This window comes from Biomphalaria glabrata, chromosome 10, assembly GCF_947242115.1.
Source record: "Biomphalaria glabrata chromosome 10, xgBioGlab47.1, whole genome shotgun sequence".
NCBI lineage: Eukaryota > Metazoa > Mollusca > Gastropoda > Planorbidae > Biomphalaria > Biomphalaria glabrata.
In genome coordinates, this window is record NC_074720.1 from 2,517,504 (window position 1) to 2,536,359 (window position 18,856).

Below are 18,856 nucleotides of genomic sequence, written 5' to 3' on the forward strand. Positions count from 1 at the left end.
ACAATTAGGATGTAGTTATTTGTTTCGTAAATTGGGGAAGTTTTGACTTAGAGGCAATGACGCGATTAGTAAAAACAATAATAGGATTTGAGGAAGAATAGCGAAATATCAACCGATTTAAACGGACTAATCTTGACAGCTTTAGACACAAGGAGTTTTTTATGTACGTAGAGATTTAGCAAGACGACATTCGACTGTTCCCTTCATTATTATTTAACTTCTTGTTCGACATTCAGTATCAGCGTCGACTGACTTGTATTGTTGGTCTTTCGCCTGTGTTTTTGATATTTCGTTGAGAGTTACCTCCGCTTGGTTTATCTGCATTAGACACAGCGGGAAAGCGCCTCACACTAATATGAATGCTCATTCTAGACTGTCTGCGTTCGTGTGAAGTGTGCATCGGAGTGAGTACATTTTTCTGATCTGTGTATTTGAATGTAAACATGAAACGTCTTCAAGATGTCTGCAGCCCCCGCATTTCATCGTCCCGGGTGTTTGGAGGGGGTGTCTGTGACATAACAGATCGATAGTAAGAATGTAGTCTGCAAACAACTTTCAATGATTGATAGCGCAAGTGCTCTCCCCCTGCTGACCTACATTTTATCGCCAACGCGTTGAACGCTCTTCTGGAGTTGGGGTAAGACATTTTATTCTTCTTTGTCAATGCTCTAAGTGTTGAGTCTGAGACCTTCGAACTTTAGGCCTACGGAAGCTTGCCTCCATCCGCTAGCTAAACAAACTTCTGGCTGGGAAAAAATCCAAGCAGATGTAACGTTTTAGATCTTATTATCGATGGCTTGTATTCGAAGACGCTTGGGTAAGAAGCGAGGCCAAAGGCTGAGCACACCAGGAAACTCCCCAACATTTCTTTTCTGTATCACATCAGCAGTGCAAGTATCTGCCATGCTTTCTTACATCCTCGTCAATGCAATGGACTTGGTCCTTAGGCATTCCAACAAGGGTTCTGTTTTGTTTGCCTGAACGTCTCATCTAACGACCGTTTCAATCCGATCGCCAACTTGAGGCTAAGAAACATGGAAACAATCGTGGATCATTACAAACCGAATTTGCTGCAACAAGTATTGCAATACAAAAAATAATGATAAACAATAAAATTATTTTTAAAATCTTTATGGAAAAAATGGAAAACAACTTTAAAAAAATCACTGACATATACTGCAGGAATAAGCGTCCCTTTAATATAAAACAAAATAAAATTACCACGAATTGATTATCAAATGGGACTTTTTAAATTGATTAATATAGTGTTACGACAATGAGTAATTATGCAAAATTCCAATTTCAATTAGTTTTTTTTTGTTGTTGTTTTTTTTTATGTATTCATGTTTTGTTAGGTACAATAAATAATTGTGTTAAGTTTCAACTTGATCCGAGAATGAATGTGAGAGAAATTACGTGTAAAAAATTTGTACCAGACAGTCAGACAGAATAAATTGATACAAAATCTGTAAAAAACAAAAAAATAAAACTGTTTTAAAGACACTAATCCATCAGAGATGAGAAAGGGTGAGGGGCGGGGGTGGCTAGAGTTTGAATCCCGACTCAAGCTGAGCTGTTTGCAGAGCCTATAGATAGCACGGAAACCTTCTCTCCCATAGCCTTCCCCCCCCTCCTTCGGTCACAAAAGATATTGGACCCATAGCGTACTGAGCATTCTATTAGCAGGAACGTTGCGCTATTTACAAGAAATTCTTAAAAAAAAAAAAATTAATTCATACCTTGAAAAAGTTTGTTTTTGTGTGTGCGTGTGATTAATTCCATTCTGATAACTCACCCTTTTGGGCTATAACTAAGTTTTTGGGACGCTACCGCATGGAATTTCTAGTTACGATCCTTGGGTCACATGCAGCCCTTGAATTCACGCCCCTGCAGCCAACTGTTGGAATAGATTTGTCTTATAGTTGTATGTCCGACTTCCGACAGACTACTCAGGAGATGTTTGTCTTGTACGGGTGCATTAGTTGCGAGTATGATATAGTCAAGAGGCGCGGTGGCTGAGTTATAGAGCGCTTGGCTTCTGAAACTAGAGGTCCAGGGTTCGAACCCTGGTGAAGACTGGTATTTTTGAATTTCGGGATCTTTAGGGCGCATCTGGGTCCACCCAGCTCTAATGGCTACCTGACATTAGTTAGGGAAAGGTAAAGTCGGTTGGTCGTTGCTCTGGCCACATGACATCTTCGTTAATCGTGGGCCACAGCACAGATGACCTTTACATCATCTGCCCGTAGATCGCAAGGTCTGAAAGGGGACCTTTCCTTTTTACTTTTATGATACAGACAAACACTATCACAAGAGCAAGTGAAAAAGAGAGGCTAAGTGCGCTTGGCTTGGCTACCTAGAAGGGGGCTCAGAGGTTCGACACCCGACTCGGGCAGAGCGCCTAAAGGCAGCACGGAAAACCAACTCCAAGATACCCCCCCCCCAACTGGTCCACAAATGAGATTGGACCAAAAGCGCTCTGAGCACGCTATAAGCATGAAAGTAGCGCTATATAAAAGCTTGAAGTCCTAATACCAGCTACCTAAAAAAAAAAAACACTAACCGTGACGTCACTAATGTCGCGTTCAAAGTCGTCAACTATGGTGTGTTTCAACCTTTTTTTTTTTTTATAAATAGAAAGTAACATATATAAAAGTGCGAAATATTCCGTTTAAGAAAACACAAAAAAAAAATATACTGATCTAAATGATATAGTCAATTATATCAACGATTGGCATTCGGTAAGAGTACTGTCAGTCTGTCACGCATAACACTTCACAAAGATCAGATAACTTTGAATGAAGTATATTCATCTTAAGAAATAGTATGCCCTCCCTTGATACAGATACGCATACACTATCCAGATGAAATTCCCAGGTTGTGGCTATATAAAGAAAACTTCCCCTGAATGAATGCAAGTATTTCTGGGTTTATCCTTTTATCCCTGCCTCTATCTCAACGTAAGTAAATTGATTCACCTTTTTTTTTTTTATTTTCTCCACGTCTAAAGGGAGGGAATCAATCGATATCTCAACAAGATAAAGCCATTGTCCTTGAGATTATTTTCTGAAAGCCAGGAGGTGTACTTCTCTGACCTTGAGGTCTCCCAGGAGACTAGACTCCATGGGTGTAGATATGAGAAGAAAGAGGGGGGTGTTCAAGTGAGACGATCGGAGGCAATATATCGAGCTTATGAAGTGTCTAAATAACATGATTCAGTGCTACAAGTCTTGATCAATGGACCTCATTCACGGTATGGGCATACATAAACATTTAGCCACGTGATTTTCTATTTCTTCTATACCAAATACGATCTCATTTTTAATATACAATGGCTACCACGTGACAGTATTTTTCGTTGATTTATCACTATTATCACGTGACTAAATGTTGTTTGTTTACGATTGGTGAATGAGGCCCATTCTGCCTAGACGACAAAACACAATTAGTGCAATGTTTTGAAATTCCATTTTTAATGAAGAATGGCAGACAGCGAGAAAATGACTAGGTATATTTCACCAGAGATGTTTTGACAAGACTTTTGCAAGACAATGTTGGATACTGCCACGCCGTTCACTCTGTTGTTACTTGCTGAATTCACCTTCACCTATCCCTTTGTTGGACCTTTTGGGGCACCACACAAGTTCTGTTGGCTGTCTTTCTCCATCTCAACCTGCGCTATTTGTGGACAGGAGTGTCTCTCCTAAACAGGGCTGTAAACATGAAAAAGTGTTCGAGATGCGCCACAGTCGTTCTACCACTGAAGGAGGTCAACAAAAAAAAAATCTTTTATTCAATGGAGATATTTTCGTATCTTTTACATTACGACGTTTATTTCGAAAGAAGATAATTAAGTCCTACTGTGTCAATCTAGTGGAACACTCTGCTAGGTCAAGATAATTAAGTCCTACTGTGTCAATCTAGTTAAACACTCTGCTAGGTCAAAATAATTAAGTCCTACTGTGTCAATCTGAAGGAACACTCTGCTAGGTCATTGGTTTTCACGGCTGATTCAGGCACTAAAAAAAGGAGCACTTTACGAATTCGACCTAGCAGAAATGTGCCTTTATCTTTGTATGTTTCTGAATATATAAGGTTTGTTTTGTATTTGTTAGTAATGGTTCAGTATTTTATATATTACTTTTTAGTCTTCTGTCATAAAGCGTCTCTAGATTTAGTGATTTTTTAATAGTGTTACTCTAGTCAAATCTGAATATTTGTTTCTAAACTGACGTTTCTTTATTTTCATGTGTTTTAGTACCTTTATATTTTCTTGAGTCCCAACCAGTGGATGTACATAGTCTACTGATATTGATGAATACAAACTACTTTGTCATAAAAGATGTAATGTTTAGTAGAATGCAAAGATCTGGTTGTGTGAACTTGGCTATAAATGTTTTATCTATACAAAGTTCGTCTGAATGTCCCTGTTTCTATTAGGAATGTGTCTTGATATTTGTCAATATTGTCAGTATTGAAATATTTTAAAATAAGATCATTTTCATTTTCCAAACAATCAAAAATTCGGTTTGACTACAATTGTCCACCTCAGCATTGCTACTCTACCAATAAGAAAATAGATGCGAACAGTTTTTCTAGTTTTCAATAATTGGAGAGTCTTCGATGTGTCTTGGTTCATTCCCTTTGTGCTTGGGGGTCGATGGCTGCATCTAGATATGTATATCCTTGCACTTGGCCTAGCGTTGTATTGATGACCTGAGTGTCTGCTAGATGGCATTGTTGCTTTCAAAGATCTACAATCTTTTCTTTTGGTTTTCTTTCATATTTCACGTAACATTGGCTGGAATAAGTTTTGAAATATAAACAGGCATATACGGTTAACAGTTTTAAATATAAATAGATTTTGTTATTACGGCTTGTTATGTGTAATGTACAATTTGGACGAAACAATTTATGCAAAGAGAATAACGATGTTAGATTTATGATATTTTTATTATTATTATTTTCTTATTATAATCAAGGTTGTTTAAGGTTTATTTTCTTGGGTTTTAATGTTTCTAATGTTACAACAATATCGGACGTAAAAAAACACACACACAGCCCAAATTACGTCTTGTTTATACGCAGGCAGACATTCGCTTAACGTGAAATAATTTTTAGGAAAATAACTTTTTTATGGAACAAGTTGAAGTTTAAAATATTCTAAAAACTTTTTTATATATTTTCTTTTCCATTGTTTCGGTTGGTGTGTTTCATTGTAAGATAGAGGGAGAGAGAGAAAATATATATACAGAGAGAGAGAGAAAAAAAAAAGTATATTAATATATATATATATAGAGAGAGAGAGAGAGAAAGACAGAGAGAGAGAGAGAGAGAGAGAGAGACGAAGAAAAAGAATTCGGAGTGGTGTAAGATTTTTTTTAATTTATGGAAGATTTAGAAATGAAAATAATATATATATAAAAACAAAGAGAATGAAAAAGAGAAACGGGGAGAACGAGAAAAGAAAAAAGAGAAAGAAAGAAGGAGGACGAATGGAGGAAGAGAGAGAAAGGAGAAGAGAAAAAGAGAAAAGGTGAAATATAGAGAAGAAGAGAGAAAGAGGAAAAAGAAAGAAAGAGAGAAGGATAAAGAGTGAAGGAGGAAGAAGAGAGAAAAGGAGGAGGAAGAGAGGGAGGAGGAAGAGAGAAAGAGTGAATGAGGAAGAGACAGAAAAGGAGGAATAGAGAGACAGAGTGAGGTGAGAAACAAACTACTTCAGTGCAGTAAGTCTAATGAATTCAATCACAAACTATTTAGACATCAAACTAAATACTAAACGCCAACAGCATGACACACAATTAAAAACTAAAATCACTACACTCAACATCAATCACTGGTTAATTGAAACCATATTCCCAAGATGAAAATAAAGTTATTAAAAGCGCTGACATAGTCAGATCAGAGACATGCCCTGGGCTAAAAGGTAATCACGTTCTATTAATTAGCAACACTGTACAATCTAATTACATTAGTAAACATCCCTCCAACTCCGCCACTTCCCCCCCCCTTTTCCTCACAGGATTGTAAGCTTACCTAACGTCCGGAAAAAGGAGGACTTTTTTTAGATCGTGTCTTCCGGCAATTAAATAGGACTGCTATACGGAAATGTCCGGCTTTTACTGTATTGAAGAGAAGAGAATAAGACGAAACATAATCACGGTTAAAAGTCCTCGTTAAAGCCTAAATATGTTTCATTTGTAAGTTCCTGACCTTCTTATCTATTGCGGCTTTTATGTTACATGTGAAGTTTATTCATAATTAGTTTTTAAAAGTGTTCTCTGGGTCTTTTATGTTCTACTTTGTGAGACTATGTCCTCTTTTTGTCCACCCTTTCTGAAGCTATGTCCTCTTATTGTCCTCCGTCATGCTTACTTGTGATTAATAACCCAACCAAATGTTTTATTATATTATTATATAAAAAGATATTCTATTTTCGAAAAAATGAAAAGAAGTACTTGGTCTCAGCTACATTTAGACCTTAAATCATCTGTTTCACCTCTTGTCTCATAGTTTGGTCTCTAGGTTGAACAAAGTTATCTACTTATGAAATAGAAAGAATGTTAAAAGTTAAAGACAATGTTAATGAGACTTACTCTATTCCTGAACTATTGACGTCATGGGAACAATATATTATTATTATTATTATTATAGCTTTTATATAGCGCTACTTTCATGCTTAAAGCATGCTCAGAGCGCTGTTGGTCCAATCTCATTTTGTGGACCAGTTGGGGGGGGGGGGGGGTATCTAAGAGTTGGTTTTGCCTTTAGGCGCTCAGTAAACACAGCTCTGCCCGAGTCGGGTGTCGAACCATGAGCCCTCTTCTAGGTAGCAAAGTCAAGCCAAGTTTAAGCGCACTTGACCACGCTTCCCAATAAGCTATTAAGAATTCTGGGAAGAGGAAGAGGCAGACAAGATAGATCGAAAGTTTCCATGTTTACACAAATATTAAGTTTTGATACAAGACAAACTGTCAATTCCTTTCTCCACCCCTTAATGAAGATGGCATCACGTCATTTAACTCTTTCTCTCCTAATCGACGGTATCATCGTTGATTTGGCCTCATTAAATGAAATTAAGTTTTGATTTTATAAACTTGACTTTGTGTTATATAAAATGAGCATGTATTTCCATTTAACTCTATACCAAATAAAACACTTTCTGGTAACAAACGCGAAAGTGATTGAAGCTTAATCATAAACAGGGTTAAAAAAATACTAAAATAAAGAATTCCGTCGAGACTAAGAAAATAATTACGGAGAGAAAGAGTTAAGGTAGTTACAGCCATGCAAGAGACAATTTTGAAGACAGAGAAACGAATGTAATACACGGTGTGATTTAAAAAGCATTCAAAGAGTGATTCAAAGTACCTCAACACTTCTCACTCAGAAAGATGTACAGTCAACGTAATACTCTGTAGTACCGGCATCACCAACAAGAAATCCTAGAGTGTTTCACTGCTACACATTTCTTACTGTGGCATGGTATCGTTAAAATGGAATTCTGTATATCAATACTTCAAACATCTTTCTAGTGAAGTTTGGATATCTGATCACCAGAGTTAACGTCTAGAAATACTTTATTCACCACGCAAGTAACACGTACGTCTGGGCAAACACATGGAAATTTATAAGTTTGAAAGTAATTTAAATATTTTCAAGATATATCGTTTTAATATAGAGTTGGAGCTAGGTGCTGAAACAAATGTGATACATACATATATTAGACATAGATGGATAGCAGCACCAGGGACCAAGTTTCACCAAGTAGTGAATTAAAATGCTACGAAAACCAGTGACCCCGGAAACCAGTGACTAGCGATAACGCACTAAGCGAACTTAACCTCTAGACCATCCGAACGTCCAAAAAAAACCTTCTGGTCTAGAGTCACTTCGCCCGTATGCAAATTACCACCCCAGTGGTCAAAGGTCATATGCCCAACTTAGCGCCTCCCCCCCCCACACCCTCGCAGCATCCGTTCACCCACAACTTCAATAGAGCCGACACAGACAGCCGTTAGGCATGCATTAGAGTAGACAAACAATGACTCTACTTTTTTTTAGAGATGTTAATATTTTTTAACATTTTATTATATTAATTATTTAGTCAATGTGAAAAAATAAGTTGTGTACTTGTTCTGAAAAGTATTTTCGGACAATCTTTTTACTATTAAATGCTGCTGGCGTTCTTTCCACTGCAAATTCTTTTTAATATTAACATTGGGTTATTGTGACCTTAATTCTTTTGGAATAAAAAAGCTTTTTTTTCCCCTTGATATACATGAGAATGTACAGCGAAATAGATCTAGATCTCAAAATATTAAGCGTTATCAAATGCTCAAGATAAGAGAGTTAGATTTTCAAACGCTATGAAGTTGAATCAATAGTCAACAATCTAATTTTACCACTTTCTAGGGCATTGGAACGATCCTCCTCGAATGCAATAAAAAAAATATTCTCAGACGTGTGTTAAAAATGCTTTATTATATTTTTTTTGGCTTCCAGTCTTTCGTGTCACATTCAAATCTCTTCATGTCGTGTTGACGGATACATCGATTGTCATGCAATGCACTTTATCGACTCTTCGGCTCTCACAATTACGCATTCTTTGGTCTAAGACTTTATTGATTAAGTCAAGTTGGCAGGCGACTTGTGAAACAAACTCAAATTGCTGCCCTTTAAAATCACAAGAAAAAAAAAACAAGACCGAATGAATTGTTCCGTGACTAGCTGCTTATTTTTTCTACTTAATCTCTGCGCAATTTATTTTATATGGCAAACATAAAAGCACTGACATTAATATATTGAAGTTACATGGGCGTTGCTCCATCTGAAAATCTGCCTTTAAAAGGTGATATGAGCGTATAACATAATTTATTCAATCCGACGCCATTCTCTGGTCAACATTGCAAAAGTCAAAACGAGGCTGTTGTTCGGTGGAAGCGTCTAACGTCTGCACGGCTTAGAATAGCATTCGAACGCTTAATATTGTTGTAATGATCTATCTACAGGTAGCTAATCCATTTCTACTAATATGTATAATATCAAATTGAAAAAAAAAAAAACTTTTATTTTCAAATATTATAGATTGACCTTAGTAACGGTCACAGTTACGACACAAACTCTTCAAAATAATAAGACACTCTCAGGTTTTACTCTAGAAATACTTTAATACGTAACAAGTTACGTAAACATGCACATTTCATCTGTCATCCTGTCAAATCTCCTTCCGGCTTCTTGTTCAACATCCCTTCCATTCAATACCCAAATTCGCACCTTTTTTCCCATTCGCACCATGCTGCGCTACGACCGTAACAGTCACGTTTTATTCAAAACAATTTTAAATACATTATGATTTTTTTGGGGGGGATTTTAACTTTCAATAATCTCAAATCTGTTTGCTGTCACCTTTATGTTTTCATACGGGTCCCATTTTCCACAGCTTTTCATTGTCCTGTCTCAAAGACCCACACATACAGTTTAAATATATACTTTTCGCTCATTATCTAAGAAAAGGTAACTTAGATTAATGTTTTTTTTTATCCATTCAAATATTTTTCTTTTCTACAATTACGACCTATCGTTGAGAAGAACGTCCCTAGCAATGGGTAAAGCAAGGGTCGTTCCTGTCCTTTGATTTGGAGCCATCCACAGTATCAAGTTCAGAACAGACTAAATTCGGACCTATCCCTGCGTTAGGGAGGATGTCCCATTGTGTAACAGAGTCTGTTCGTGTACTCGGCCGGCTGTCAAGATCAAAAACGATGTGGTCTGACGAACTGGATTCAACTGTGACTTAACTGCTATAGCGCTGTAAGCAAACACAGTGTAAGCTCAGGAAGCTTTGGGAGTATTGGAGATAAAATAAGCGACCGATGAGATGAAAAAAAAAAAAAAGGAATGAAGAGTATGGGTCAAGCAACCATATGTGCTGATCCATCGGTCCAACAGGTACACGCATTGATTAGAAAAGATGAAAGGATAACTTTTTTTTATTTTAGAACTGTTTTCCTTCATTTTAAAATCTGGCTATCAATGAAAACATGTTAATAAATTATTAAAGTGGGGGGGGGGGGAATTGCTTAGATTATGAACGATTCTATCCAAAGTACTGCTATCCGAAGTATTGCTTTCCAAGGTATTTCTATCCGACTTATTGCTATCCAAGGTATTGCTATCTAAGGAATTGCTATCAGAAGTATTGCTATCCAAGGTATTGCTATCCAAGGTATTGCTATACAAGGTATTTCTATGCAAGGCATTGCTATACAAGGTATTGCTATTCAAGGTATTGCTATGCAAGGTATTGCAATCGAAGGATTGGTATCCAAGGTATTGCTATCCAAGGTATTGCTGTCCAAGGTATTGCTATACAAGGTATTGCTATCCGAAGTATTGCTATCCAAGGTATTGCTTTACAAGGTATTGCTATACAAAGTATTGCTATACAAAGTATTGATATAAAAAGTATTGCTATCCAAGGTATTGCTATCCAAGGTATTGCTATCCAATGTATTGCTATACAAGGTATTGCTATACAAGGTATTGCTATACAAAGTATTGCTATCCAAGGTATTGCTATCAAAAGTAATGCTATCCAAGGTATTGCTATCCGAAGTATTGCTATCCAAGGTATTGCTATCAGAAGTATTGCTATCCAAGGTATTGCTATCCGAAGTATTGCTATGAGTGTGAAGTTTCTGTTTACGAATCAGAGTTGCTAACTGCGAGAAAATCGCCAGGCCTGACTTGAGTCTATATTAATCATGGCGTGGACGTAAGCGGATTTACAATGTAAAGATTGACTTGACTGCCTCCTTAAAGAGCATAGAATATTTGAGCTCCTCCTGGAGTATATAGAAAATGACATAGTGCTCATCTTCGATCAAAAAGGTGAAGCTGATTGCTTTTTTTTTCTTCTTGGTCTCGGTGTAAGAACAGATCTAAACATTTCGTGATTATTGTGTGAGTTTAGGACGATATTAAAAATAGGGCCTGTCCTCGAGTTTGAAGATTAAGCACGAGATCGGCTTTGAACATAGCTAGTCAGTACTAGTTGTGATATAAAATATGATATCAATGTCTGTTGTTAATTACGCAGCGTAGTGTGAATGTGGAATGGAGTCAATATGTGTTAAAAGAAGAATAAGATTAGAAAATGGACTAATGTAAACGAGGTTATTCGAGACATTATTATTCGTTGAGCCAAGATTTAATCTCTCTTAACCTACTGTTTATGGTTCTCTTTATCTATATGACTAAGAGTTTCATCTTCTCGTAACATATATTAATAAAAGTTTCCCATCTCAAATTTTAGGTCAGGACAAAATTTTGAAAGTCTGTTACAACTTTATTAGATGTTTTGTGTTTATGCTTTACTGACATTTTTAATTTAAAAGATAACGGCGAAATAATTCAAAGTCTCTAATAGTATTTGTCTAGGGGGGGGGGGGGGCTAAGTGGCTAAACGCTTGGCTTCCAAACCTGGGGTCCTCGGGTCGAATTTCGGTTAAAGCTGAAATTTTGAATTTCGTGATTTCTAGGGTGCCCCAACTTTAATGGGTATTTGACTCTAGTTCTGGAAAGCAAACGCGGCTGATCGTTGAGCTGGCCACATGACACCCTCGTTAACCGTTAGCCAATGAAACAGACGATCTTAACATCGTCTGCCATATAGATCGCAAGGTCTGAAGGGAGAACCTTACTGTAATACTATTCATCTAGATAGAATAGTTGACTTCGCTAACATAAGAAACTATACAGACGTAAAAACTCCGCCCTTAATAGTTCCATGTACAGGGAGGAATTTCACATTTTATTTAGGAAACAGGGTGGAAGAATTGATCGCTTTATCGTCAGGGAATTAACTAAACCGAATCGACTATTTTTCTTCTCAATAATTGATGTGCTGATGTTGCGCTAAGACCTCTGTGATCCATGCTCCTGCCTGTGTTGTTGTTGTGCCCTGGTATTGGATCTAAAACTGCCTAAAGCCTTTTTCTGTACAAGTTCCGGAACTCACGCATGAGCGCAGATACATCACGTGATTCAGTACTTAGTAAGGGACACAATTCAGTTTTATAATAATGACAAAAAACAGACAAGATATCCTATACTCTTAAGCGAGCTATTCTTTTATTTATATATAAATTTTATTTCTAACGATTTTCTTTAAAATTTTAAGGTATGTGTAAGAAAAAAATTCTCAACTCATTGGCCACATCGAGAAAACTCGAGGTCGACCGTTATATCGGTTTGAAAATGCCTCATTATCGAAAAATTAAATTTGGCTAGAATGTTTTATGAAAGAAAATTTTCCATGACGTAAACGGGAAAAACGCTGCTTACGTCACTAGGCTTACCGCAGTACACTAAAATATTTCTTTGCAAACAAGAACGAGTTCTAAAGGATCAATAGACCTAATTAAACATTTGCACACCATCTTACTGTAGATTGATTTATTATAGAACTATGAAAGAGAAGTAATGAAATTAAATGTGCCGATATATGATTAGTTATTGTGTTTTAAGTGCTTAATAAATTGTTTACTCTTTAATTGCGTAGAATGGTGTAGATACCTTTTACTTTGTTGTTTATTTTGCTGGTGACCTCCAGCTGTCTCGTTCTGAGGTCGCATGCTACCATGTTCTCTCGTCTATGTTAGCTAAGGCAAGTTGGCGCCTAAACTGGTCTTTTAAGCGTTGCGGTGTTACTTCGACCACTTTTAAGCTTACCAAAAAAAGACTGCCTTTGGCATACGTTCGTCTGAGGTTCGTCTCCCATACAGTATAGTGCCCTGCCCAGCATAACTGTCGGACCATAAGAAGTCCCTCTATACAAAGGCCGCGGATACACATTTTAGTGAGCTGAAAGGTGGTCGGCGTAACAGAGATACCCCACAATAACGCTTGTTTAGAATACTAACGCGATGTTTTTAAGTCTCTTAGGAAAAAAATGCGCTATTTTACTTTGTTACAAGGTGCACGTTTTACCCTATAACGTAGAGATTTTGTATTACTTGATGTTTCGTACTAAAGCCATAATGAATATACTTATTGCAATATTAAATGTTGGAATGTAACCACGTTAGAAGTTACATTGCAAAGACTTTCTTCCAAGCCAATAATAGCCCAATAGTTTTACGCAAAAGATGCAATGTAAAACGTTACGACGTGAGCTGTGGTTTTGCCCACTGTTGGGGGGACTTATGAGACTTTCTATTCTCATCGCCATGTACAATTACATTGGGGACTACAGAACGAAAAAAGCAACTCTTCTGATTGAAAGTCTTTACCCGATCGTTCATTTTGTAGTTAAAAAAATATTCCCAAAATAACTAATAATAAATAATAACTTTTAAACAATATTCATTGATGGTGATATGAATATACATGGTGCCCGATTTTCGTAAGTGGAGGCCCTAAGTCAATCCTCTTCAAGTTTCAATAGAAATACACTAAATAATATTAATGAATCTAAAATCATGTTTATATTTGTAAAGAAAAAAAAAAGACTTTTGTAAATTTTATCTTAGTTTCCTTATATTCTTGTATGCATATTCAGTAATACATTTTTTTAAAATAGGTATGCCCCCTTAAAGATGAGTCCTTGGACTGCAGTATACTTTCAATCTGTATATAATTGTTGTGTATTTATGTTTCTTGTTGTGTGTTGTGAACTGATCTGTTCTAGTGTGTCAAAATGTCTTGGTGCCCAGGTCAGCTCGTGTATGTGTGTGTCTATGTACTGTGTTATTGTGAACAGTTTTGTCATTCTTGTTCAATAAAGCCTAGCATCAAGACATGTCTTCCTGTAGTCTTTCATTAGGTCACTACAATAATAATTTATTATATAAATATATCTTACAATTAATCACCTTAAGTTAAAAGTATTTTAATTTACATTGACGCATTGAAATACCATTTAGAAAAAGAGAGCCATTCCTTATACCATGCCCATACCATTGTGACGTAATTTAACCATGAATCTTGGGAGGGTTTAGTTTTCTTGTATGTTTTCTAAATGTCAGAGAATCTGGTCAAACAAGGGCTCTTGGTTTTAATGTGACATTTCCAGATCAATGTCAACTGTGGAATAGAACCCCCTGAGCGCCCTAAGGGAGGACGTGTTTCTCTAATGTCAAAAGTTTCCTAAACTTAAAGCAGAGGCGGCCTTAGCAGAACGCGGGCACCTGGGGCGGTGGCCCCACCTGCCACCCCTACTAAGACTGCTACTGCTTTAAAGGCTACTTTGAAGGCTGTGTTTCGAATCGAATGGTAATGAAGGCAATGGGTTAAGTAAAGTTGTATGTTAGCCCACACTAACACACACACACTAAATACACACTTAAACACACATATGTTTTGTGCCCACACTAACACACACATTAAATACACACTTAAACACGCATATGTTTTGTGCTCACACTAACACACACACTAAATACACACTTAAACACACATATGTTTTGTGCTCACACTAACACACACACTAAATACACACTTAAACACGCATATGTTTTGTGCCCACACTAACACACACACTAAATACACACTTTAACACGCATATGTTTTGTGCCCACACTAACACACACATTAAATACACACTTAAACACGCATATGTTTTGTGCTCACACTAACACGCACACTAAATACACACTTAAACACACATATGTTTTGTGCTCACACTAACACACACACTAAATACACACTTAAACACGCATATGTTTTGTGCCCACACTAACACACACACTAAATACACACTTAAACACGCATATGTTTTGTGCCCACACTAACATACACATTAAATACACACTTAAACACGCATATGTTTTGTGCCCACACTAACACACACACTAAATACACACTTAAACACGCATATGTTTTGTGCTCACACTAACACACACATTAAATCCACACTTAAACACACATATGTTTTGTGCTCACACTAACACACACATTAAATACACACTTAAACACGCATATGTTTTGTGCCCACACTAACACACACACTAAATACACACTTAAACACGCATATGTTTTGTGCTCACACTAACACACACATTAAATACACACTTAAACACACATATGTTTTGTGCTCACACTAACACACACACTAAATACACACTTAAACACGCATATGTTTTGTGCCCACACCAACACACACACTAAATACACACTTAAACACGCATATGTTTTGTGCTCACACTAACACACACACTAAATACACACTTAAACACACATATGTTTTGTGCCCACACTAACACACACACTAAATACACACTTAAACACACATATGTTTTGTGCTCACACTAACACACACACTAAATACACACTTAAACACACATATGTTTTGTGCTCACACTAACACACACACTAAATACACACTTAAACACACATATGTTTTGTGCCCACACTAACACACACATTAAATACACACTTAAACACGCATATGTTTTGTGCCCACACTAACACACACACTAAATACACACTTAAACACGCATATGTTTTGTGCTCACACTAACACACACATTAAATACACACTTAAACACGCATATGTTTTGTGCCCACACTAACACACACACTAAATACACACTTAAACACGCATATGTTTTGTGCTCACACTAACACACACATTAAATACACACTTAAACACGCATATGTTTTGTGCCCACACTAACACACACACTAAATACACACTTAAACACGCATATGTTTTGTGCTCACACTAACACACACATTAAATACACACTTATACACGCATATGTTTTGTGCCCACACTAACACACACACTAAATACACACTTAAACACGCATATGTTTTGTGCCCACACTAACACACACACTAAATACACACTTAAACACACATATGTTTTGTGCTCACACTAACACACACATTAAATACACACTTAAACACGCATATGTTTTGTGCCCACACTAACACACACACTAAATACACACTTAAACACACATATGTTTTGTGCTCACACTAACACACACACTAAATACACACTTAAACACACATATGTTTAGTGCCTACATTAGGCATACTAACGGCGCAGCTTTAAAAACAAAACATAGAAAAAGCACTCTTTTTTTTTTTTAGCACAAAGATCTAGATCTAGATCTAGATCGAGGAGACATCGAGGCCTTGGTTTATCAAAGTTATCTTTTAATGGGTAATTTTATAAGTAAATGCAATACTGTCAGGACAACGATATCAGGATTTTCTTTTCTCTCGCAGTCCAGGGTTCGAATCTAGGTGTAAATTTCAAATTTAAATTTTAATCAACTTTAATGAGTAGCTGATATTAATTGGAGGAAAGTAAATGTGGTTGGTCGTTGTACTGGCCACATAACTCCTTGACAGATCAACCATATACCGAGGAAAAATGTGACCTTTATTAAACTTTATACTATCTGCCCTAATCTGTAGATTTGCAAGGTCTGATACTTTTATTATCTACATTGATCTAGATCTACGTTGATGATAAAAATATTGAATTATAGATATTTAGATCTAATTATTGATGTAGGGCTGCCTGATTCTAGGTCTAGATATAGATATAGATCTAGATAGGTATAGAGTAACAGTAACAGTAGATGTAAACTAGACTATAGAGACAAAAGGAATTGTCTGTAGATCTAGAATATACATAGATCTAGATTCTAGATCTAGATGAATCAAATTAGAACTAGTCTATATAAATATTTGTTCTTGGGACTTGGCACCAAGAAGTCTCGACTAGATTTAGACTCTAGATCTTGATCTATAAATAAAAAGAAAACTTACCAATCGGTTGAAAAAACAGCAGTTTGATTTCCATTCAATTTGCATGCATTGAATCAGAAACCTTGTCTGTAAAGGTCACATGGACGCATAAATCCAAATAGAAGTTTTATATCCAATAGTCCAAGAGAAAAGAACACAAGGGCACACACACACGCAACTTTAAAAATTAAAATCTAGATCTAGATCTAGAGCTAATAACTGTAAATAAAATAACACTTAAATGTAGGATCGCCACATAGATTGAGATTTAGATCTATTTGCAGACGATAAGCGAAAAGGACAGTGTCAACAATGACCTGCTCGCCTGCTCGTGTTCCCGTGTTGCTTGGCGTCTGCGAGATTTCAAGAACTTTCCGCCGCCTGCAGCTTCTCGCCTCTCGTGCATGTGAAGTCAAGTGTGACGGTCGGAAGCTTGACTGTGTAATGTTTCAAATGAGACTGGGGTTTATGTTCTTATCTATATCTCTATACACAACAGCAGACACGATCTGTCACTTTGGGTGAATCATTAAATGGATTTTTATAAAAGTGATTTGATTAAGTGTTGGTATAGTAGCAATTATACATAACACACTGAACCATAATCTTCAAATACGAAAACCAAACCTAATAAAATATTCATATAGACACAAAGATAAAGGCACATTTCTCGTCCCATATGCTAGGACAAATTTGTACAAATACTCCTTCTTCCCTAGTGCTATTAGAGCATGGAATGGGTTGCCTGAGCTAGCCAGGAAACTAGAGACTTGGCAGAATCTAGGTCATCGGTTAATATGCATGACTAAATGCATGACGCGTATGGCGTAATCATATTCTTTGTTTGAAATAACGTCTGTATTATATAAGATAAGATAAAGGCTTCAGCCACAAAGTAGGCCCTTATAATTGAGACTTTTTCCCTCTTCATGTTTATTTAAATGTTGATTTGACTTCATGCCCAGTCGTACATTTACTCTCTGGGATTTTAAAAAAAAAAAAAAAAAAAAAAAGCTGTATTAGAGAGTATAGCTACTAGACACCTGCACGTGCAATGGTAGACAGAAAGGGGGGGGGGCGTGGCCTTACAAAGAGGGCTAAGATTTCGTGTCAAACCCTTGGTGACAGCTCATTGTTCACAAAATGTGGACAGTTTATTGAGCTCAAATAAGATCACACATTATCACACTTGGAATAAGAAAATGCCAGAGAATCGTTGATATTAAAAACATAGTTCAAGGCCACAGCAGAGAAATATCAATGTGACAAGGTTACAGAGAGAGTTAGTGTGGAAACACACACTCAAAATCTGCCCCCGAAGTGGGCCACCCAGGTAGGTAAAAAGGCAAAATGATAAGCAGAAGATCAAGGGAAAGACGAAAGTGAAGGTGAAGTAGATGTGAACCTGGCCTAAGTGATGTCATATAATGATTATCTAACTAATCGAATTATTTTGTAAAGGGTCAATTTCTGATTTAAAGACTTAAGAAAAAAAAAAAAAACATTTCCATAAAAATTAAATATATATATATTTAACAAAAAATCTAAAACCTTTTGCATAAACGTGTTAAAAAAATGGTAAATAGTCATCTCCCTTACTGAATAGTCTCCAGTGTCTGTTAATATAAATAATTAATAGTTGTAAAAATGGTGTATTTTTATTAAAAAACTGCTGGCAGTTGATTTGAAAAAATTAAATTTCTCGCTTTCAGAAACGAAAAAAAGTAGTCATTGCACCTCAACTATGAATGGTTAAAATTATCATGATGTTGGATTTTCAATATCTTTTCTAGTTTACGAAATCTAAACGGGACGGACGGACAGACAGACCACACAAAACTAATAGCCTCTATTGCTCTTTCGGGAGATACAAAAAAAGGTAAATGGTATTGAGGCGTCATGGTTTTAGATTATTCTAAGGAAAGATATAAAAAGAGCAGTATTACCTTGGAACTAGAGAGAGAATTGTAGAAAATAGATCTAGAAGTCGCTAGTTTGAAACTAAACAGTTGCTTAATTTTATGGATTATGATCAATGTGTTCTGTATCTACTTGGTATATGAACCGTACATACATTTTCTGTTTC

At 36.4% G+C, this 18,856-nt stretch overlaps 1 protein-coding gene across 2 annotated transcripts in view; it reads right to left on the minus strand.

The window, feature by feature from the left end:
* The window catches only part of LOC106056728 (tumor protein p53-inducible protein 11-like), a 303,798-nt gene extending 286,662 nt beyond the window's left edge, over positions 1-17,136 (minus strand). The window contains exon 1 of one of the 2 annotated variants that reach the window (XR_008780115.1): positions 16,792-17,136. The gene's annotated coding sequence lies outside the window, so the exon portion shown is untranslated. The remainder of the gene's footprint in view (positions 1-16,791) is intronic. The other variant, XM_056043786.1, reaches the window with a different exon arrangement.
* Positions 17,137-18,856: the final 1,720 nt, after the last annotated feature.